Here is a 22771-nt window from a genome sequence, read left to right as displayed (position 1 = left end):
CCTTGGAGTGCATGTCCACAGATCCCTGAAGGTAGCAGGCCAAGTAGATAAGGTGGTTAAGAAGGCATATGGAATGCTTGCCTTTATTAGCCGTGGCATAGAATACAAGAGCAGGGGGGGTTATGCTTCAACTGTATAAAACATTAGTTAGGCCTCAGCTAGAGTACTGCGTGCAGTTCTGGTCACCACATTACAGGAAAGATGTGATTGCACTAGAGAGGGTACAGTGGAGATTTACAAGGATGTTGCTGGGAGTAGAGAATCGTAGCTATGAGGAAAGACTGGATAGGCTGGGTCTGTTTTCCTTGGAACAGAGGAGGCTGAGGGGAGACCTTATTACGGTGTATAAAATTATGAGGGGCATAAAGTGGATAGAAAGGACCTATTTCCCTTAGCAGAGGGGTCAAAAACCAGGGGTCACAGATTTAAAATAATTGGGGGAAGGTTTAGAGGGGATTTGAGGGGAAATTTCTTCACCCAGAGGGTTGTGGGGGTCTGGAACTCACTGCCTGAAAGGGTGGTAGAGGCAGGAACCCTAACCACATTTAAAAAGTACTTGGATGTGCACTTGGGATGCTCTAACCTGCAGGGCTACGGACCAAGAGCTGGGAAGTGGGATTAGGCTGGATAGGTTTTTGTTGGCCGGCGCGGACATGATGGGCTGAAATGGCCTCCTTCCGTGCTGTAACTTTCTATGATTCTAACCATAACGTTTATAAACTTTACTATCCCCTCGTACTATAGAGAATAATAAAGTTAACAATTCTTCTGCCAAATATACGACTATACTTAATTTTTGCACAGCTGTTTGATTAATCTTTTCCGCACCACCCACGGAAAGTGTCTGCCTTATGTTATTCTCGTCATCAGTTCTCGCCACACAATCTCTCTTTGAAAACTCCAGATTGAAACTTACTGATGTGAAGAAAAAAAAGCAGGCGAACAAGTACCCCTAAAAACAGCAACCAGAAGCAAGTAAGTCTGTAAATTCAAAAATATTTCCATCAGATTAAATCACACAGCATGTTTGTATTGGAATTGAGTGGCTTGGCTCCTCCCTCAAGCAAACTGTCTGGGAGTCCAAAGCGACTGTTCATCACAAACTTGCCTTGCCTTGAATTGGGACAAATAAATAGCAGAAGAACTCTGGTCCCAGGCTGGGCTCAGATCCCAAACAGCCGTGGTGCCATTTTAAAGGCACTCAGTCAAGTTGTTCAATGGAATTATTGGAGCTGTTTATCCACACAACGTGCAGCAATATCATTCAGCGCAAAAAAAGGATACAGAAAAGTTGCAATGTGCATATCCATCTGTTGGGGGGCGGGGGGAGCTGGTGAACCATCTGTGCACGTCCAGCACTCTATAAAACATCGGTAGCATCTGTGCTGAGGCAAGCACTGTTACTGAGAACAGAATCATAGAAATCACAGCACCGAAGGAGGCTTTTCAGGCTCATTGTTTCTGTGCTGGAGCTCTCTGCATATCCTGGCTATCTCCTCTAATCCCCTCTCCCCGCTGTTTTCCCCGTACCCTTGAATAAATAGAATTACATTCTTCTCCCAGTGTTTAATGTGATTGCTTCAGCTGCAATAGCCATTCATGATAATGAAATCCATATTCCAATAACCTTTCGCCTGCAGGGGGGGAAAAAATGCCTCCGCCCTCCCCCTCTATGATTCTGGCATGAATCTTAATGGTATGCCTCGCCCGCCCTTGTTACTGATTCACTGGCCAGTGGAAATGACCCTTCACTAATGCCCCTTTTCAAAACACTTTCAAAATCATAGCATTTTCAGCATAGGAGGAGGCCATTTGGGCCGTTCGACGCTGCAATTAAAAAAAAAATTATACATAGCCGAGTTAATCTGAACCGTGATTGTTCTGTGGCTGCTGCTAGGCGCTTGTTACGTGTAGATGGAGACTTGCGCACGTCAACACCGATCAGACTATACTTTTATCAGAACTGAGCCTAATGGACTTAATTGCAAATAAGTATATTGTTGCTACCCTGGTGAACACATCCATAACCCGATAAATATTCCATCTGCGGAAAAGCAATGAGCTACAATTTACTTAAGGTGGGTGCTTCTTGGCTGCAAATTGAATTGGACCAGGCTCGGTATTGAATGCGTAATGACAGTGCGCCACACTGTCAGATTTACGCTAATATAATGAGGCATCTGGGGCCGGGAAAGGCGGCAATCACCGAGCAAAACCTGCGAGTCGACATTAATACTTTCAACTATCTGATTTCATTCACTGCCTTTCGCAGTCCCTTTGCTGCTGTGTTGACATAGTCTCTCTCGAATGAAAGCCTTTTGAGCGTTCTACGTCATGAGGAGGTTCAGAAAGACAATAAATAAAACCCCGCACTGCTTGGTCTGCTAATTGCACCCCCCCCCCCTCCGTGTTTGTTCTTTTGTTGAATTGCTTTAATAAGTTTGTGATAAAGCGTGGCCGTTCTAGTTGCGGCAACGGCTCATCGGCCACATTGAGTTTGCACACTGGGTTTATTGGAGTTTTTCCAATTCCCCAGTTTACACTGCAGGTTCTGCACTGATGTGAAGTTGGTCTGTGAAGTCTCAGCTGACCACTGCAATCCTGCAAAAACATGCTTTAGGAAGTTCCTGGGCTGTCCAAACGAACTCCATTTCTTCACCTTTAATGATATCAGCTCTTTGCTAATGCCACAACCCAACTCGCACTTAGAAGCTGAGGATGTCATCATGATGGGGATGGCGTCATTGGGAGGCAATATCTTACGTTTGAAAAAATGTTTTTGGAACAACAGATAAAAGGGAAGTAAATAAGGTTCGGTGAGGGTTGTGGCTGCGATTGGGTGGGTGGGAGGTCCAGCCTCGATCGAGAAGGGGGTGGTCTGGCTGCGATCAGGGGGAGCCTGGGGCAAGGGAGGCCCAAGGCTTCCTCATGAAGCCTGGAGGAGCACCCCTGGCCCACAAAGAAACCTAAAATAATTCTCATTCTTGCCTGCCCCGGGCCTCTTCTGGCCCACGATTCGGCCCCTGGCAGGCCTGGCCTGACGGAGAAGCCGCCACTGATTACGATAGCAAAATACTGCAGATGTTGGAAATCCGAAATAACAACAGAAAATGCTGGAAAAACTCAGCATCCGTGGAGAGAAATTTGAGTTGACGTTTCGGGTCGAACCCTTCTTCAAAACTGGAAAGAAAAGAAATTAGATCGAAGGCAGTGCTGCGATCGGACAAAAGAAGCGAAAGAAACAAAAGAGCTAGACGAGATGGTAATAGGCTGAGATTAGGTGTAAAGTGTACTGGCAGGGCAAGAGATAGCTGCTCAGGTCTGGGACGAAGCTTACAGACCGCGTCCCGATGACATCGTCGCAACCCGCTCAGCATATTTTAAGAAGGACCCTGCTTCCTCCCTGTGGGTGTCCTGCTCCTCTACTCAAAGGAGCAGGTTAAGATCGAGACACGGCGGAAAGGCAGCGGAATCAAAAGGGCGTAAGTGACTGCCCCTATTTTAACTGTTCCCCGCCCGGTTTCTGCCAGGCAAGGGGAGTTAAAATCAAGCCCAATGAATTACACTTAGGCTGAGTAAACAAATGCAGCAGCCATTCAACATCACCAGCAGTCCACAATCAATACTGAGATGAATAACCAATAGAGCAGGTATTTTTTGAGATGGGGAAAGGCATTTGAGGGAGGAATATTGGCCAGGGCAACTTCCTGTTCTTCCAACAGCAACAACAACTTGTATTTATATAGCACCTTTAACGTTGTAAAACATCCCAAGGCGCTTCACAGGAGCGATTATCAAACAAAATTTGACACCGAGCCACATAAGGAAATATTAGGACAGGTGACCAAAAGCTTGGTCAGAGAGGTGGGTTTCTTAAGGAGCGTCTTAAAGGAGGAGAGAGAGGTGGAGGTTTAGGAAGGTAATTCCAGAACTTACAGCCCAGGCAGCTGAAGGCACAGCCGCCAATGGTGGAGCGATGAAAATCAGGGATGCGCAAGAACCCAGAGTTGGAGGAGCGCAGAGATCACGGAGGGGTTGTAGGGCTGGAGGAGATTACAGAGATAGGGAGGGGCGAGGCCATGAAAACGAGGATTTGAGAACAAGGATGAGAATTTTAAAATCGAGGCTTTGCTGGACCAGGGGCCAATGTAGGTCCGCGAGCGCAGGGCTGATGGGTGAACGGGACGAGTGAAGACACGGGCAGCAGAGGTTTGGATGAGCTCAAGTTAACGGAGGGTGCAAAGTGGGAGGCCGGCCAGGAGAGGATTGGAATAGTCGAGCTTAGAGGTAACAAATGCATGGATGAGGGTTTCAGCAGCAGGTGAGCTGAGGCAGGGGCAGAGACGGGCGATGTTATGGAGGCCTTGGTGATGGAGCGGATATGGGGTTGGATGCTCATCCGGGTCAAATAGGACGTCAATAACACCAGAAGATCTCAAACTTGACCTCAATAGGAAGACAGGACCATGGTTTCAGATCTCATTGAAAGAAGCACTGAAGTACCTCATCAGTACTGCACTGGAGTGTCAGCTTGGGTTATGAACTCAAGTTCTGACAGGGCAAAGGCATGAACCCACAACCTTCTGACTGAATACTGAACAGTAATATTATCTTCAGCAATCTCAGCACTGATCTCTTAATTCTTTACATGATCCACTGTTGCATCATGAAAAATAAATTAGCTCAGTGTTCTCTTCAAGATCAAAGATGCTGACACTCTGATGGATGGGGTGCAATGTTTATGCAAATGCCTCTCAATCAGTCATCCCGTGCAGAAGTAAGGAGGAGTGGTATTTATCTGACTTGTCACTTAAACCTAAGTATTATAAAGACATGCAGCACACTTGTAGTCAGCCACAGTCATGTTGTGACTGCAGTAGGTCCTAGTTACATCACCACAGGGAGAATTTCAGTGTCGAATGTCTGCCTCTGAGGCACCTCTGACTATTGGCCGCAAGGTTGAAGGAACCGAACTGACCAGTGGTGGATGGGGTGGGGGTGGGGGAGGGGGGGGCTGCTGTGAGTGATGGGGAACGAATCATTAACCGATTGACACAGAACATGTTTACACATTGAACGTGAGGGTCCTAAATTTCCGCGATGGTTCTCCCCATCAGTGGACACCTTGGAGGAACAGTGTCAATGGCCGCTTTATTTAACCATTTAGGTTGTTTCTCCAGGTGGGGTTCCTCGCCGATCTCCCGCTGAAATTGCACCTGGAGTTTGCATTGAGGAAATTCAGGCCTTAGAAGCCTTATCCTCGGTATTGCTTGTGTTCAGCTCTCAGACTGTGACATTAATATTACAGTAATAAATCTAATCAAACATCAGGAATAGCTTAAATAACAACAGAAAATGCTGGAAAAACTCAGCAGGCCAGGCAGCATCTGAGAAGAGAGAAACAGAGTTAACGGGGTCGATTTTCCTGAAGCTTTCGGGAAGAAGGCAGGACTACAACTTTCGGGTTTTAGACCCGCCTACTTTGACGTCCGGCCAATCCGCACGATTTTCCCTTGATTGACCTTTTTGAGCCCGCCCAGCGAGCTCAGCAGGCCAATTAAGGGCCACCCGGCAACAGGTGACGTCACAGACTGCAATTTCATCTGTCAAGAGTTCTTGACAGATGAAATATCAGTGTTTCACAGCTGTTTGAAGCTGTGAAACACTGACAGTCTAAATTCTAACATGAGTCCTTCTGCACAGACTCAGTTAGAACTCACACCGGCACTCAAAGCTGAAGGCTGTGACTTTTCACAGATCGCAGCCGTTCAGCTTTAAGTTCCGGCTGAGTGATGGGCTCCCGACGGCTACAGGAAGAAAGGCTGTTAAGGTAAGTACAGGTAAGTAAAAGTTCTTTACACACTTTAGACACACCAAACACACTTACCTTTACACTCATGTACCCATCACTCACCTGATCACCGACATCGCAACCCCTCCAACTCCTTCAACCCGATGGCCTGCCTGCTCTAACCTGGCGTGGTTGGAGCCATCGGGAATCCTACACGAAACCCCTCAAAATAGGGATTAGGCTAAAAACTGCCTGTTAACTACCTGTTAATAGGTAGTTAACAGGCAGTTAATTGGCACTAATCCCTTCCCGCCTGGTTTCGGCGGGTCCCAGTGCGGGGCGGGGACCCGTCGCCTCTGAAAGTTGCGTGGAGCGGGGTTTTGGGCGGGATGGTGTCGGGGCCCCCGAATTCGGGATTTCCCCCCCACCCCACACGCCTGAAATCCCGCCTGACATCTCCACAAAAATCGACCCCAACGTTTCAGGTCTGGGACCCTTCGTCAGAACTGGAAAAAGCTGGCGATGTAACAGATATTAAGCAGGTGCAGAGACAGGAGAGGATAAAGAAACATACTGTGCTTTTGTAAGAGGCAGGAAAGATAAAATGTTGCAAATGGGAATGGCAAAATCATACAGCATGAAAAATGGGGGTAGGGGTTATAGTTTGAAATTGTTGAACTCAATGTTGAGGCCAGAAGGCTTTAAAGTGCCTAATCGAAAGATGAGGTGCTGTTCCTCGAGCTTACGTTGAGCTTCATTGGAACAATGTAATAGGCCGAGGACAGAGAGATCAGAGTGGGAGTGAAGCGGTGAATTAAAGTGACAGGCGACCGGAAGCTCGGGGTCACCCTTACAGACTGAACGCAGGTGTTCCGCAAAGCGGTCGCCCAATCTGCGTTTGGTCTCCCCAATGTAGAGGAGACTGCATCGTGAGCAGCGAATACAGTATACTAAATTGCAAGAAGTACAAGTAAATCGCTGTTTCACCTGGAAGGGGTGATTGGGGCCCTGGACAGTGCGAAGGGAGGAGGTAAAAGGGCATGTGTTGCATCTCCTGCGCTTGCACAGAAGGTGCCAGGCGAAGGGGAAGGGCTGTTAGGGGTGATTGAGGAGTGGAACATGGTGTAATGGAGGGAGCGGTCCCTTCGGAATGCTGAAAGTGGAGGTGAAGGGAAGATGCGTTTGGTGGTGGGATCACGTTGGAGGGGGCAGAAATGGCGGAGGATGATCCATTAAATGTGGAGGCTGGTGGGGTGAAAGGTGAGGACGAGGAGAACCCTATCGTGGTTCTGGGAGGGAGGGGAAGGATGAGAGCGGAAGTGCGGGAAATGGAATGGACATGGTCAAGGGCCATGTCAACCACAGTAGAGGGGAATCCTCGGTTGAGGAAAAAGGAAGACATGTCAGAAGCACTGGTATGGAAGGTGGCATTGACAGAACAGACGTGGCGGAGACGGAAAAACTGGGAGAATGGAATAAAGTCCTTACAGGAAGCGGGGTGGGAGGAAGTGTAGTCCAGGTAGCTGTGGGAGTCAGTGGGCTTGTAGTGGATGTTTGTCGAAAGCCGATTGCCAGAAATGGAGACGGAGAAGTCAAGGAAGGGAAGAGAAGAATCGACCATGTGAAGGTGAGGGAAGGGTGGAAATTGGAAGTAAAGTGAATGAACTTATCAAGTTCAGGGAGAGAGCAGGAGACAGCAGCGATACAGTCATCGATGTATCGGAAAAAGAGGTGAGGGAGGGAACCTGAGTAGGACTGGAACAAAGAATGTTCCACATATCCCATGAAAAGGCAGGCATAGCTAGGGCCCATGCGGGTTCCCATAGCAACACCTTTAATTTGGAGGAAGTGAGTGGAGTCAGAGGAGAAGTTGTTCAATGTGAGAACAAGTTCAGCCAGGCGGAGGAGGGTGGTGGTGGATGGGGACTGGTTGGGCCTCTGTTCAAGGAAGAAGTGGAGCGCCCTCAGGCCATCCTGGTGGGGGATGGAGGTGTAGAGGGATTGTACCTCCATGGTGAAAAGGAGATGGTTGGAGCCAGGAAACTGGAAACTTAAAGTGACAGAGGGCGTCGGAAGAGTCGCGGATGTAGGTGGGAAGAGACTGGACAAGGGGAGAAAAGATAGAGTCGGGATAGGAAGAGATAAGTTCCGCGAGGCAAGAACAGGCTGAAACGATGGGTCTACCAGGGCAGTCCTGTTTGTGGATCTTGGGAAGGAGGTAGAAGCCGGCTGTGCAGGGTTGGGGGACTATGAGGTTGGTGGCCGCGGAGGGAAGATCTCCAGAGGAGATGAGGTCAGTGACAGTCTTGGAAACAATGGCTTGATGTTTGCTAGTGGGGTCATGGTCCAGGCGGAGATAGGAGGAGAAGTCGGAGAGTTGACGTTCAGCTTCCGCACGGTAGAGGAATAGCTTCATTCCTGCAGTATTCACCCTAAACTATTAAAGATAACAAAACCACAACTTGCATTTATATAGCCCCTTTAACTTAGGGTGCTTCACAGAGGCATAATAAAAAAAATGGACGCTGAGCCAATGAATGGAAAAGGCTTTCATTTATGTAGCACCGGTCACAGCCTCAGGGCATCCCAATGCACTTTACAACAAACTAAGTACTTCTGAACTGAAGTCACTGTCATATTGCAGGGAAACACGGCAGCCAAGGTCCCACAAACAGCAATGACCAGATAAATAGTGGCCAGTACCCGAGGGAGAATTCCCCTGCTCTTCTTTGAAATAGTGCAATGGGATCTTTTATGTGCACCTGAGAGGGCAGACAGGATCTCAGTTTAATGTCTCATCTGAAAGACAGCACCTCCAACAGTGCAGCACGCCCACAGTTCTGCATTGGTGTGTCGGCCTAGATTTGTGCTCAAGTCTGTGGTGTGGGACTCGAACACACAGCCTTCTGATGCAGAGGCGAGAGTGCTACCCACTGAGCCGCGGCTTAGAGGACATTCGCTTAACACCTGAAGAAAAAAAGTATTAAAAGTTGCAGGGAAATGTTAGGAGAGTGGAGTGCTCGGTCGGAGAGGGGCAGTATTGGCACAGACACGAGGGTGCCAAATGGCCTCCTCCTGTGCCGAACTATCCCATCATTCTGTAAGTGTGCATCGGTGTTACAACAATTGAGGCGTTGCCTCAAAACAAGAAGCACTGCAGCAACTCGCCAAGGCTTCTTCGGCAGCACCTCCCAAACCCGCGACCTCTTCCACCTAGAAGGACAAGGGCAGCAGGCGCATGGGAACACCACCACCTCCAAGTCACACCCCATCCTGACTTAGGAGTATATCGGCCGTTCCTTCATCATCGCTGGGTCAAAATCCTGGAACTCCCTCCCTAACAGCACTGTGGGAGTACCTTCACCACACGGACTGCAGCGGTTCAAGAAGGCGGCTCACCACCACCTTCTCAAAGGGGCAATTAGGGATGGGCAATAAATGCTGGCCTTGCCAGCGAAGCCCACATCCCATAAACGAATTTAAAAAAATTAAGTTTAAAATAACGTTGAAGAAATTGCCACTCAACCCAGCTAAATGAGCAGAAAGTATTCCAAATGACAGCTGCAGCAACAGCCACCTAGAGAAAAACACCAACAATCTCCTATGCAAACTTCCAAATGATTCATTAGATAATAAAGATTCATTTTGAAAGCAAAGCGAAAAACAAAAACACATTAAAACGAACACGTTGACTGCAAAGGGCTGCACAAGTGGCATTGATTTCTGAAGCTGTCCCCAGCCTAATAGATCAGACAGGGTTCCCTCTCCTTTACACTTTCAACCAGATGGAGTGTGTGTGTGTGTGTATGTGTGTGCACGCGGGTATATATATGCGCGCACATGTATGCATGTTGTGTGTCTACATATGCAGTGTCAGCTGTGGCTCAATTGGTGGCACTCTCACTCCTGAGTTAGAAGGTTGTGGTTTCATAATCCCACTCCAGAGACTTGAGCACAAACTCCAAGCTGACACTCCAGTGCTATACGGAGGGTGTGCTGCACTGTCGGAGATGCCGTCTTTTGGATGAGACGTTAAACTGAAGCATCGGCTGCTCTCTCAGGTGGACGTAAAAGCTCCTAGGGCACTATTTTGAAGTCCTGGCCAATATTTATCCTTTAATCAACATCACGAAAAAAGATTACCTGGCCATTATCACATTGCTGTCTGTGGGAGCTTGCTGTGAGCAAATTGGCTGCCGTGTTTTCTACATTACAACAGTGACTACACTTCAAAAGTACTTCATTGGCTGTAAAGCGCTTTAAAGCGTCCTGAGGTTGTGAAAGGTGCTATATAAATGCAAGTCTTTCTTTCTTTCTTTCATGTGTGTGTGTAGGGCTGTTAGGTCAGGACAGGATTGGTCAAACAGCCCAATGAGATTCACCATTCAGGCTCACGCATTGGAGAACGGAGGACTGCCAGCACCTCTGGAGCCGTATGCCTGGCTCTAAAGCCTGTAGTGTGATCCTTGTGAATTGTTGGCGTGTGGATTCATGGCCTCCATTAGGAGTTAATCACAATCGCATTAGCTGAGGCCGGGGTTGTGTTCCTGGTCAGCCAATTAACCAGCCGGTGGCAAAGGGGACGTGTGCTCATACGGACAACTAGACTTTAATCAGATTCAAATGAGTTTCTGTTTAGTTTGTACCAACTGATTAATCACTGCAATCACGGAGCAACATATTGCCTGATTCCACCCATCTGGTATAGTTTATGGCCTTCACTCTCAATAGCAGCAACAATGATTCTGTATTATTGTGCTGTCTGTCCTCAATGTATTAACTTTAGCAGCTACTGAGAAACAGCAACACAGTGCAATTTCCCCATCCTTTCACAACCATTGTAAATGAGTAATAAAGGCAGCACTTAATTCCTTATTTATATTGCAGTATTTTTCCCACTGGCTCAAACGAGGTGCCCGTGACTCTATCGTTCTGGCTACAGATCCTTTATCAATGTTACAGAGAGGCCTGTACGGTACGACAATGTGAATTAAATCACTTTGCGGGAGTGTCAGCCATGGCTCAGTGGTAGCACCCTCACCTCCCAGTTGGAGTCACAGGAACATGAGTAGGCCATTCAGTGCCTCGAGCTTTCTACCCAGGGAGAAGCTCGTGGGTTCGTCCCACTCCAGAGACTTGAGCACAGAAACCAGGCTGACTCTCCAGTGCAGTACTGAGGGAGTGCTGCACAGTCGGAGGTGCCGTCTTTCGGATGAGACGTTAAACCGAGGCCCCGTCTGCCCTCTCGGCGGACGTAAAAGATCCCATGCCACTATTTCAAAGCGAGCAGGGCAGTTCTCCCCGGTGTCTGACCAATATTGAACCCTCAACCAACATCACTAAAAAAACATTATCTGGTCATTAATCCCATTGCTGTTTGTGGGAGCTTGCTGTGCACAAATTGGCTGCCGTGTTTCCTACATTACAACAGTGACTCCAATTCAAAAGTATTTCATTAGCTGTAAAGCGCTTTGTGACGTCCTGAGGTCATGAAAGGCGCTATATAAATGCCAGTCTTTCCCGTTCTACCCGGGTGGGCTGGTAGTTTACCTGTGTGATGATACAGCGTGGGCATTATTAAATATTCAGTAAGCATCAATGTTTCATATTAGTTTGAACATGCAATTTGGAGACATTCTCTTAACAAGGGAGTATCTGACAATGTGCCAATTAAGGAGCCAGATTGAGGGGCAGCCTGCTCCAGCCAGTAGATTGAAGAGGGAATTTTGTTAATCAAGTCTGACCTGCTGTTCCGTGTATTGTTTGGAATCTTAATAAAGTTATTCCTTTGCCATTCAAGTTTTGGATTACAAGAGCAAGTTCACAACCTACCTACAGCAGAACAAAATGGCTTCAAAGCAATCATTCGTACCCACAGCCACTTGCCTTAGACCTTGAGGGCAGTTCATGCTCCTTGCATCAGGAGACATGTACACACCGAGCAGTGCTGTTCTATAACTACAAGATAAGTCGGCAACAGTGCATGATACATATATTAGGGAAGCTGGAATGAGAGGGAACCCTGAGTTTCAGAGCCAGTACCACCTGGAACATAAGAACAGGAGGAGGCCATTCAGCCTGTCCCGCCGTGCAATTAGATCATGGCTGATCCGTATCTTAACTCCTTCTACCCGCCTTGGTTCCATAACCCTTATTACCCTTGCCTAACTAAAAGCTATCAATCTCAGTTTTTAAATTTACAATTGACCCCCAGCCTCAACAGCTTATTGGGGGAGAGAGTTCCAGAATTCCACTACCCTTTGTGTGAAGAAGTGCTTCCTGACATCACCCCTGAACGGCCTGGCTCTAATTTTAAGGTTTTGCCCCCTTGTTCTGGACTCCCCCCACCAGAGGAAATAGTTTCTCTCGATCTACCCGATCAACTCCTTTGATCATCTTAAACACCTCGATTAGATCATCCCTTAATCTTCTATACGCGAGGGAATACAAGCCTCGTCTGCGCAGCTGGTCCTCATAATTTAACCCTTTTATCCCAGGTATCATTCTGGTGAATTGGTGAAGTCAAAACTAAACCTCCAATCTCAATTATGGAGAAGTATGCTTGAGGCCACCTCTACAGGCAGAGAACAACAACAACAACTTGTATTTATACAGCGCCTTTAATGTAGTAAAACAACCCAAAGCCCTTCACAGGAGCGTTCTCAAACAAAATTTGACACCGAGCCACACAAGGAAATATTAGGGCAGGTGACCAAAAGCTTGGTCAAAGAGGTAGGTTTTAAGGAGCATCTTAAAAGAGGAAAGTGAGGTAGAGAGGTGGAGAGGTTTAAGGAGGGAATTCCAGAGCTTAGGGTCTTGGCAGTTGAAGGCATGGCCAATGGTGGAGTGATTGAAATCGGGGATGCTCAAGAGGCCAGAATTAGAAGAGCGCAGATATCTCGGAGGTTTGTGGGGCTGAAGGAGATTACAGAGATAGGGAGGGGCGAGGTCATGGAGGGATTTGAAAACAAGGAGGAGAATTTTAAAATCGAGGCGTTGCTTAACCGGGAGCCAACGTAGGTCAGCGAGCACAGGGGGTGATGGGCATGATGGATGAGAACATGAATGCCTTTTCCACCACACAGAGATACTCCTCTGTACCACGCAGCAACAACAACAACTTACTATTCACAGTTTAATTAGCATTAGGCCCATTCCTTTCCCAGCATTCAGTGCAAGTACTGACTCCATTTTGAGGATGCATTTAAAGCCATTCCATGTACACTGTCCGCGTGGGTTGAGTCCAAAGTTGCAGATCTTTCATCTCTTTCAGAACCTCCTTGTTCAATGGGTGAGAGAGTCTCGCCATCAGCAATCCTTTAAAAATCAACCATTCTTTTAAAAAATAGGTGATCAACTTTGCTATAATTTTGATTTGGTTTCTCTAATTTCTATTGAGTTTCGTGTTTTTATTTTGCTTAAGCTATTGGTTTGAAATTACGCTTTTCAATATTAGTAGTGGACATGTTAATGCATTTCTAGGAGATTCGCATCTATTATTTTAACAAAGGCATTAATGCGTTCATGAATGATATCACAGAAAGCAATGTCAACCCATGGCATCTTGCAGATTTAAAAATCAAAATGTTCAATTCATTGAAATATTAACTAAGGTAAAATCACTAAATATTTGCCTAAATAAATCTAAGTGCAGAAACAACAACTCAATCCTCAACTTCAAGTGGAATGTTATTGCACTGAAAGAGTGGAAATTTAAAAAATATATAGTTTTTACAATATAAACAAAGCCAGCCAAACTATGGGCAAAGGTGTAAATACAAAAATATACTTCTGCACTCATCTTACAAAAAGAGATAGATCTCCAACGCCATTCTGATAAAATACGAGATTTAGCCCATCAAGGCAATTTGTTCCTTCCTCAAAATATGTACATATATCGAGACCTCCACTACATGAGCCTTGGTGTGATGCCAGACATAGGCAAGCAATGACCCTGTGGGATATAATAGTTTGGCTCAGTTGCTCTTACCTCTGAATCAGAAGGTTGTAAATCCATACCTCTCACGGTGACTTGTAATCTAGCTCGACACCAGAATGCAGTACTAGGGGACTGCTGTATTGTCAGAGGGGGCCGTCTTTTGGATTAGACATTGGAGGTGTGAAAGGGGCAGCAGCGGATCAGCTGGCCGGTTTATACCCTGCCCGATTTCCTTTCCGTTGAAGTCAACTCGGATGGGCTGTATAAGGGGCGGCCGATTTGCTACTGCCTGTCTTGTACCCCACCCCCCACCTCCCACCCCTGAAGTTGAACGTCGCTCCCTACTAAATAAAAACATTCTCACTTGGTGTAAGTTGCTGTTAAAAGATCCCGGGAGAGAATTTCCGCGCGGTTTTCCCAATCTTCTGCCATAGCTTTGATGGAAAAACAGGGAAAGCATCTGCTTTTAGCCATTGATCCATTCCTCGGGAAATTCCAATGATTTTTTACATAGAATTTCCGACCCAGAAACAGGCCATTCGGCCCAACTGGTCCGTGCCGGTGTTTATGCTCCACACCAGCCTCCTCCCACCCCACTTCATCTAACCCCATCAACATAGCCTTCTATTCCTTTCTCCCTCATGTATTACCTAGATTCCCCTTAAATGCATCTACGCTGTCCGCCTCATCCGATCATCTGAAGTCACATAGTGGCCAGACCGGGTAAGGTCGGCAGGTTTCCTTCCCTAAAGGACATTAGTGAACCTGTTGGGTTTTCACAACTGTTTGTTGCGATAAGAAGCAGTCACGTCTGTGAATTTGCTTGTACTTTCACCATGTTGCTTCACTCTTTGTCTTTGGTGCACTGAAATCTCTCCTGACTATAAGGTTATTCTGCTTTGCAACATCTCATACTTGTCTGAACAACTCTTTGTTCACTTTGAGCCGGTTGTCAATACCAGTTCCATATTATTACACAACACTACAAATTTCTACAACTACTGTTTCTGAATCTCCTGTTTTTCGCTGTTATAACTATTCTTTCAATTGGTGTATTGCTCTTAATTGGTCCATGTTTGCAAACCCCCTCTTATCTCCCTTTCTTGTCCCTGCTCTACTGACAACCATATGTCTCTGTGAGTCAATAATGTCACTGGCTGCCTACTTCTTTAATTCTAATAGTCTATCCCTAATCCTTCTTGCTTTAGAGTGTAAGCATTTAAGCTTCTCCTTCAATGCATTCTTATCCCTATTTCAACCTTTCATTCTACTTTCTTCGCCTGACGTAAGTCTTGATCAGCAGTAACATTTGCTCATTTAATGTTTACCAATCTAATGACTGCTCTCGTAAATCTAGTTTAAATGAATCTCATTTTCTGATTTGTGCTTTGCACCAACAGCTTGACTCCCCGTCTAGTTATATACAAACTGTTCCTCTGTTCTTCCTGTATTAAATCATGCTACTTGAGAAAAATCACCATCTCGCTACAAATTCTCCCCGGCACAGGCACAGTATGAGGGAACTGAATGAGTATACCTAAGCACGCGCTTGTATACACAATCTCTCATATACACACTCATGCACTGACTCACTCACGCACTCACTCACGCACTGACTCACACATTCACTCACTCACACTCGCACACTCACACTAATTCACACACTCACTCATGCTCACACTAACTCACACGCATACTCACTCACTCACACATTAACTCACACACTCACTCACACATACTCACACATTCATTTACACTCACTCACGCACATAATCACTCACACACTCACACATTCACTCACACCAACTCACACACACTCACACTCAAACGTACACACACTCACACTTACACACACACGCTCACACACACACACTCACTCAAACACACACACTCACTCAAACACACACACACACTTACTCAAACACACACACACTCACTCAAACACACACACACTCACTCAAACACACACACACTCACTCAAACACACACACAATCACACACACACACTCACATTCACTCACTCAAACACACAGACACACACTCACTCTCAGACACACACTCACTCTCAGACACACACTTACTCTCAGACACACACTCACTCTCAGACACACTCATTCACACACACACTCACACGTACACACACTCACACTTACACACACACTCTCTCACTCAAACACACACACTCACACTTACACACACTCGCTCAAACACACACACACTCGCTCTCACACACACTCGCTCTCACACAAACACACTCGCTCACACACACACACACTTACTCTCACACACACACACACTCGCTCTCACACACACACACACACACTCACTCTCTCACACACACACTCTCACACACACTCTCACACACACACACTCACTCACACACACACTCTCACACACACACACTCACTCTCTCACACACACACTCTCACACACACTCACACACACACACTCACACACACACACTCATATACACACACTCACTCTCACATACACACACTCACTCTCACATACACACACTCACACACACACACTCGCTCACACACACACACTCACTCACACACACTCGCTCACACACACACATACACTGAAACACACTCACACACTGAAACAGACTCACACTCAGCCACAGCATGAAGTATGAAGCGACTTACTGATGGCAGCAATATCAATGGAGTTCTCTTCCCCCAGTGGGTGCTGCTAGTACCAGACGGACACCAGTTGTGCCTCTTTTTCTCTAGCCTTTGCAAGATAATCTATTCCATGTGTGTTTGTGTTTCCATTCAACACTCAGCTGACTGTGGATTGTCACCTGCCCTGGAATGTTATTTTACATTTGTTCTTGGGATAGACGCGATGCGGGCAAGGCTTCTTTATTGCCCATTCCTCCACTCCCATAACTTTGCCGAAAGTTCAGCTGACACTCCATTTAAACACGTAAACAGGTTTCCCACTGAACTTTGGCCAATGTTACTCCAGCGGTGTTGGAGAAGCCCTGAGGAAATTCCCAGCGTCCTTAAACATATCTCAATCCCGAGACCTTTCCTTGAGGAAACCAAATGATTGAAATCCTGGACGCTGACAGGCACATTAAACAGTAGAAAGAAAAGGTTAATCTAGAGCACTACTTCAAGATAAACCTTCACACTAAGGCAAATGATTAGATTTTCAAATTGGTGAAGGTCGAATTTAAGAACGCGTTCAGGAAGGTCTTCAAGGCAAAGAGCGATGAGCACCTGGGGCGGATTTCTGGGTAAGACAGTGAAGGTAAAAAAAACACCTCAGGTATTAACTGCGGCTCAGTGGGTAGCACTCTCGCCTCTGACTCGGAAGTGTTGTGGGTTCAAGCCCCACTCCAGAGATTTGAGCACAAAATCTACGCTGGCACGCCACAGTGCAGTACTGAGGGAGTGCTGCAGTGTCAGAGGAGCTGTCTTTTGGATGAGATGTTAAACCCGTCTGCCATGGCCCTATTTCGAAGAAGAGCAGGGGAGTTCTCCCCGGTGTCCTGGACAATATTTATCCCTCAACCAACTTCACTAGGAACAGATTATTAGGCCATTACCACATTGCTGTTTGTGGGAGCCTGCTGTGCATAAATTGGCTGCTGCGTTTCCTACATTACAACAGCGACTACACTTCAAAAAGTACTGCATTGGCTGTAAAGCACTTTGGGACGTCCTGAGGTCGCTGAAGGCACTATATAAATGCAAGGCTTTCTTTCTCAGAAACATGTAAGAGACAGTTGGATGTTGTGATGAGCGAGATACAAGTAGTTGGATGTGCTAAGATGGGCTAACTAGCTTTGCCAGTCTATATTTAATCTTGTGATCCAATCATGAGTCCCATTACATGCTGCAGTTAACCATTCACATTGGCCCAGAAATTCAGGTCTCCACGGGTGAGTACGCACGGGGCACTCACCCGTAGGCCCAATGGAAGTGCCGGTTTCCTGCATGCACTGCGCATGCGCGGAAAACCAGCACTTCCGTTCCCCTGAACGAAGGGGTTCAGAGGTCGAACACGTGCACGGGAGAGGCTGCGCATGCGCATCGAACTTAGGTTTTTTTTGCAGGTTTTCCCGGGAGGGAAAATCTGCAGAAGTTACACATTTAAAAAGCAGGCGTAAGGCCTGCTTTTTACAAGGTAAGTGGTGAATTAATTAAAATTAAAACATTTTTTCCACTGGTTTATTATTTTTAAATAGTTTAAAGCAAGGTAAGTTTATTTTTAGCCCCATTAGAAAATAAAATGATTTTTTTCAAAAATTTAAATTATTGTTTAAAATAGTTATTTCATGTAATTTATAGTTTATTTCAAAAATGTGGTTTAAAAAAAAATTTCTTTGAAGATTTAGTGATGTTTTGGGGCCCATAGTATTTATAAGTTTTGACAGGTCAAACTTATGAATGGGCATTCCCTGCTCCGATTGGCTCTCCATGGCCCACGTGATCCCAGGGGACGCTTCGAACGAACTGCGCCCCTGGGATACGCTAGCACTGCGCGCCAGCAGTTGGAGGAGGCCCAGGATCGGAATTCCACGCGGGCCCACAGCTCAACGGCCGGCGCGCTAGGTAAGTGCAGGTCGGGGGCTTGCACCCGCGGGAAGCCTCCGACCCAAATTTCTGGGCCATTATGTTCTTCAGTGTAGAATGATCCTGTAGTACTGAGAAACACTGGAGTCTTTGAGGTATGAGCAGCTTCTGCAGTTGCTTGTTCTCCCAGGAATGTTGCATGTTCAAGGCCCGTTAATGATACTTCAGTTATTTTTATGATATCCTGTGAAGTGGGTTCTAACACCAGCTTATCTGAAGCTAATAACCATTCATTTCCATCAGTGCTTGCTAAAGGATTGATGGCCCAAATTCGACATGTTTTGTAATCTGTTGCATTGTGCTTTAGGCAGTGCACTGAGGAAATTATCCCCACATAACGTAGCTCTTCTATGGCGTTTCTTTATGAGTTTAAAGTGGTGAAAAATTGCTTTACAACTCGTCGGCTTGCACTCGAGACAGCTAACTGGAAACGAAGAAAAATGTGCGAGGCGGACCTTGGAGCTGGGTTGCACTCTCTGCTGCTCCTGTTCTCCCGTTGTGGTTGGGGGCAGGTGAGGTTACAGACGTGAGTGGCCTTTGTGAAGGCTAACTGCTGACAAATAAGATAATGGCTGAGAAATTGGACGGCGGCGCTCCCGTTTTTCAGGTGTAAGCCTCATTACGATCTGCACGCGCACCACCCGCAATATTGGTGTAGGCAAAAATACACAGGTGTCCAGGGCCCACACCTGAATCAGGCATTGGAGCAATTTGCATATAACGCCTGTTTGAGGCCCCCCATCTGGAATATTGCGAAGAAATACTGGAAACCAGGTCTACATGTGGCCTCACTTAAAGGGACCACTGCGTAAAAGGAATGCTCCTTCTGGCTCCGAATTCAAACCACGCAGGCCACAGCCAGTCACCGCTCTCCACCTACCCCTCGCGATCGCAACCTTGCTACCCACTGGCTAATCGATAGCACACTGGTACAGGCAGGATTAATTTCTTCCCCCCTATACCAATGATAATTGCACACACAGAGGTACCCGAGAGTTGATGAGAAAAGACAAGGGCCTAGAAATTCGTGACCGCCACAAAAGCTGCCGGTGCCACCGTGGGCCGGGTGTTAACGGCTGCCAAAAATGGTGGCGCTAGCAGGCCAAAACATTTGGCGCCGGGGACTAATTGACATTAGCCCGGCACTTAACTCACTGTGCAACACCGCCCTGGTGGCACTAGTCCCGGCAGGAGGCCCCAATGTAGCGTGGCCGGAGCATCATTGCAGCTAGAACAGCCTTCTCTGAAAGCGAGGCTGTCATTTGAGAAAGCAGTGTCTGTCTCTGAAAGGGGAACTGCCTTCCGAAATGAAGAAAATAAAAATCATATAAAAATAGGCAGTTTTTAGCCCTTGTAGCTCAAATGTCTTCTGGGGAAAAAATGAACATTAAAAAGAATTCCCAAATGGGAGTCTTCAGCTCTTGAAGCTGAATTCCATTCCACATCTAAAAAAATGGGAAAAATGCCTCAGCACTAACACAAATGGCTCAGCAAGCCAGGGAAGGGGCACTGAGTGTCTCGCATGCAGCACTCAAGCTTTGTGCAGAGGGTCAACACTGCAAGACAGGCCCTCTACCCACAGGGGCCAGGAGGCCCTCCAGAAACAATGATGTGGGACCACATTACCGAGGCCATCACTGCCAGCAGTGTCACCCCCCTCCCCACTACCTGGCTCCAGTACCCAAAGAAGCTTCATGACCTCAGACCAGTGGTCAAGCTCAGTGAATGCATCTCCAAAAGCCATCTCCTAGCAACTGCACCACTAGCCTCACACACTGGTCAATGCACGGCCCTCAATCACTCACCTACCAACAATCTTTACCAATCACGAGGCATGCCTCCCATTCGTAGCTTCACCTCAACAACTTGGAGGAGACAGTGCTGGCCATTCTTGGCAGGGGCATGGCTGAGCCCTTGGTCAGTGGCAGGGCTGAAAGGATACAAGATGCTGGTATCCTCATACGTTATCCTCCTTCTCGCAGGCACTTCTTGCTTTCCCACCCTCCCCTCACCACAGCTCCACCCTTGTGCCTTCCTCATTTCACACACCCAAGAAATGCAGCCTGCCCAGCCAGTGGTTGACCAAGAAGAGGGAGAGGAGAGTGAAGAAGAAGAAAATGAAGAAACATCGTCACTCCATTTGACACTCCCAGCCACCAGCTCCTCAAGGTGGACGAGCAAGGCCATTTGCAGTGTCCCCCACTGAAAGTCAGCAGCCTTCCACCAGCTATGCTGCAGCCACTGGGGTAGCACTGTGTGACATCAGTAGGATAGACAAAGGCACACTCAAGACAGTCACTAAGGAAATGCATAAGGGTGATGAGTTAATTTCTTGATGTCATATTGGATGGATAGACATATAAAGTTGGATTAGAAAGTTTGCTTTTATTTCAGCATTGTGGCCAAGAGGACATTGTGATGGTCAGTAACAGAGGGAAGGTAAGGTGTAGGACAAATGTTGAAAGGGGAATTGGGGTTGTGGTCACTAGTACCACAGGTGGATGATTCCATCCCGGATATCCCGGCCAGAAAGGGGCTGTCTGGGTTGCATCCTTCCTCTACTTCTGCTTCCTCCTCTTTTGCTTCTTTCTCTTCTGTGTCTTCCTCTTCCCTCTGCAAGCGCATGCTGTAAATCTGAAATAAAAGCATAAAATTCTGGAAATACTCAGCAGGTCAGGCAACATTTCGACCTGCGATGTGAGCATGGTTCCTCTTTTCATGGATGCTGCTTGACATGCTAAGTATTTGCAGCATTTTCTGTCTTCCTTTACCACCCGAGGCCTTACAAACATTCAGCAGCACTCCCTGCACTTTCTGCACACTTAAAAAAACTTTTTACATGTATTGCAACAAGCCACTACTTCAATAATATGGAAAAAAATCATAGGTTTAGGGAGGGAATTCCAGAGTTTAGGGCCCAGGCACGGCCACCAATGGTGGAGCGCTGAAAATCAGGGATGTGCAAGAGGCTAGAATTGGAGGAGCACAGAGTCTCGAGGGGTTATAGGGCTGGAAAAAGAAAGAAAAGAAAGTGTTACATTTATACAGTGCGTATCACAAGCTCAGGGTGCGCCAAAGCACTTTACAATGTAGTACTTTTTTGAAGTGTAGTTACTGTTGTAATGTAGGAAATGGAGGAGGTTACATAAATAAGGAGGGCCGAGGTCATGGAGGGATTGGAAAACAAGCATGATCATATTAAAATCAATGTGTTGCCTGACTGGGAGCCAATCTAGGTTAACAGGCACAGGGGTGATGGGTGAACAAGACTTGGTGCAAGTTAGGGTACAGGTCGAAGAGTTCAAGTTTACGGAGAGTGCAACGTGGGAGGCCGGCCAGGGGAGCATTGGAATAGTTGAGTGTAAAGGTTGCAGAGATATGGATGAGGATTTCAGCAGCAGGTGAGCCGGGCAGAGACGGAGACAGGCGATGGTAAGTACAGACTAGTGAGGCCATTTGGGCTATCTTTCTATACAGAGCTATCTTCTTCCTTCTTCTTACGCAGTCCCTCGGAACCGAGGATGACTTGCTTCCACATTAAAAATGAGCTCGCAGGTGACTGATGAGTCCAATGCGGGACATAGTCTCTGTCACAGGTGGGGCAGACGGTGGTTGAAGGGGCGGGTGGGTAGGTTTCTTGGGTTGACGTGCGCTCCTTGCACTGCCTGCACTTGGCTTCCGCTTGCTCCCGGCGAAGAGACTCAAGGTGTTCGGCGCCTTCTCCTCCATTTTGTGCGGTCTTGGGCCAGGGATTCCCAGGTGTTGGTGGGGATGTTGCACTTTTTCAAGGAGGCTTTGAGGGTGTCTTTGAAGCATTTCCTCTGCCCACCTGGGGCTCTCTTGCCATGTCAGAACTCCGAGTAGAGTGCTTGTTTTGCGAGTCTCGTATCGGGCATGCGGACGATGTGACCCGTCCAGCGGAACTGATCGAGCATGGTCAGAGCTTCGATGCTGGGGATGTTGGGGATGTTACAGACCTATGCTTCCCCTATCACAGATTCAAAGCTGCTTTGTAAATGACTCCAGTACGCTAGCTGGAAGACCCTTTGTGTGAAGGAGTGTTTTCTGACATCAGACCTGAGACTGTGGAAAGCCAGCAGCAGGTTTTGCCTTGAGCTACTTGGGGTACATTGTACCACTAGCCTCTCAGTGGCTGGGATGTGTGACATTTGAAACGCATTACCACTGCAGACGCTTTTCCATGCAGTCAAGAAGTGAGTTAAACATCTGTTAATTATACCTGAATAATAGTTAAGCAATAACCTGTGCTGCTCCCAAGTGCATTACAGTAATAAATCGTCCCCATGCTGATTAAATACTGAGACTACAGGCTAAAGCATTTAATCAAAATGTGAGAGCTGTTTTTACCAAGTATATGGGCACTGGGGAGCAGCTGGTAGGTTAATGTTGATACTCGATTTGATTTTTATAAAAATTAAATTGAGTAAT

This window comes from Somniosus microcephalus, chromosome 14 (genome assembly GCF_052327205.1).
Source record: "Somniosus microcephalus isolate GS21.2 chromosome 14, FLI_Smic_1.0, whole genome shotgun sequence".
In the NCBI taxonomy this organism is placed as follows: Eukaryota; Metazoa; Chordata; class Chondrichthyes; order Squaliformes; family Somniosidae; genus Somniosus; species Somniosus microcephalus.
Note: the sequence above shows the minus strand (reverse complement) of the source record.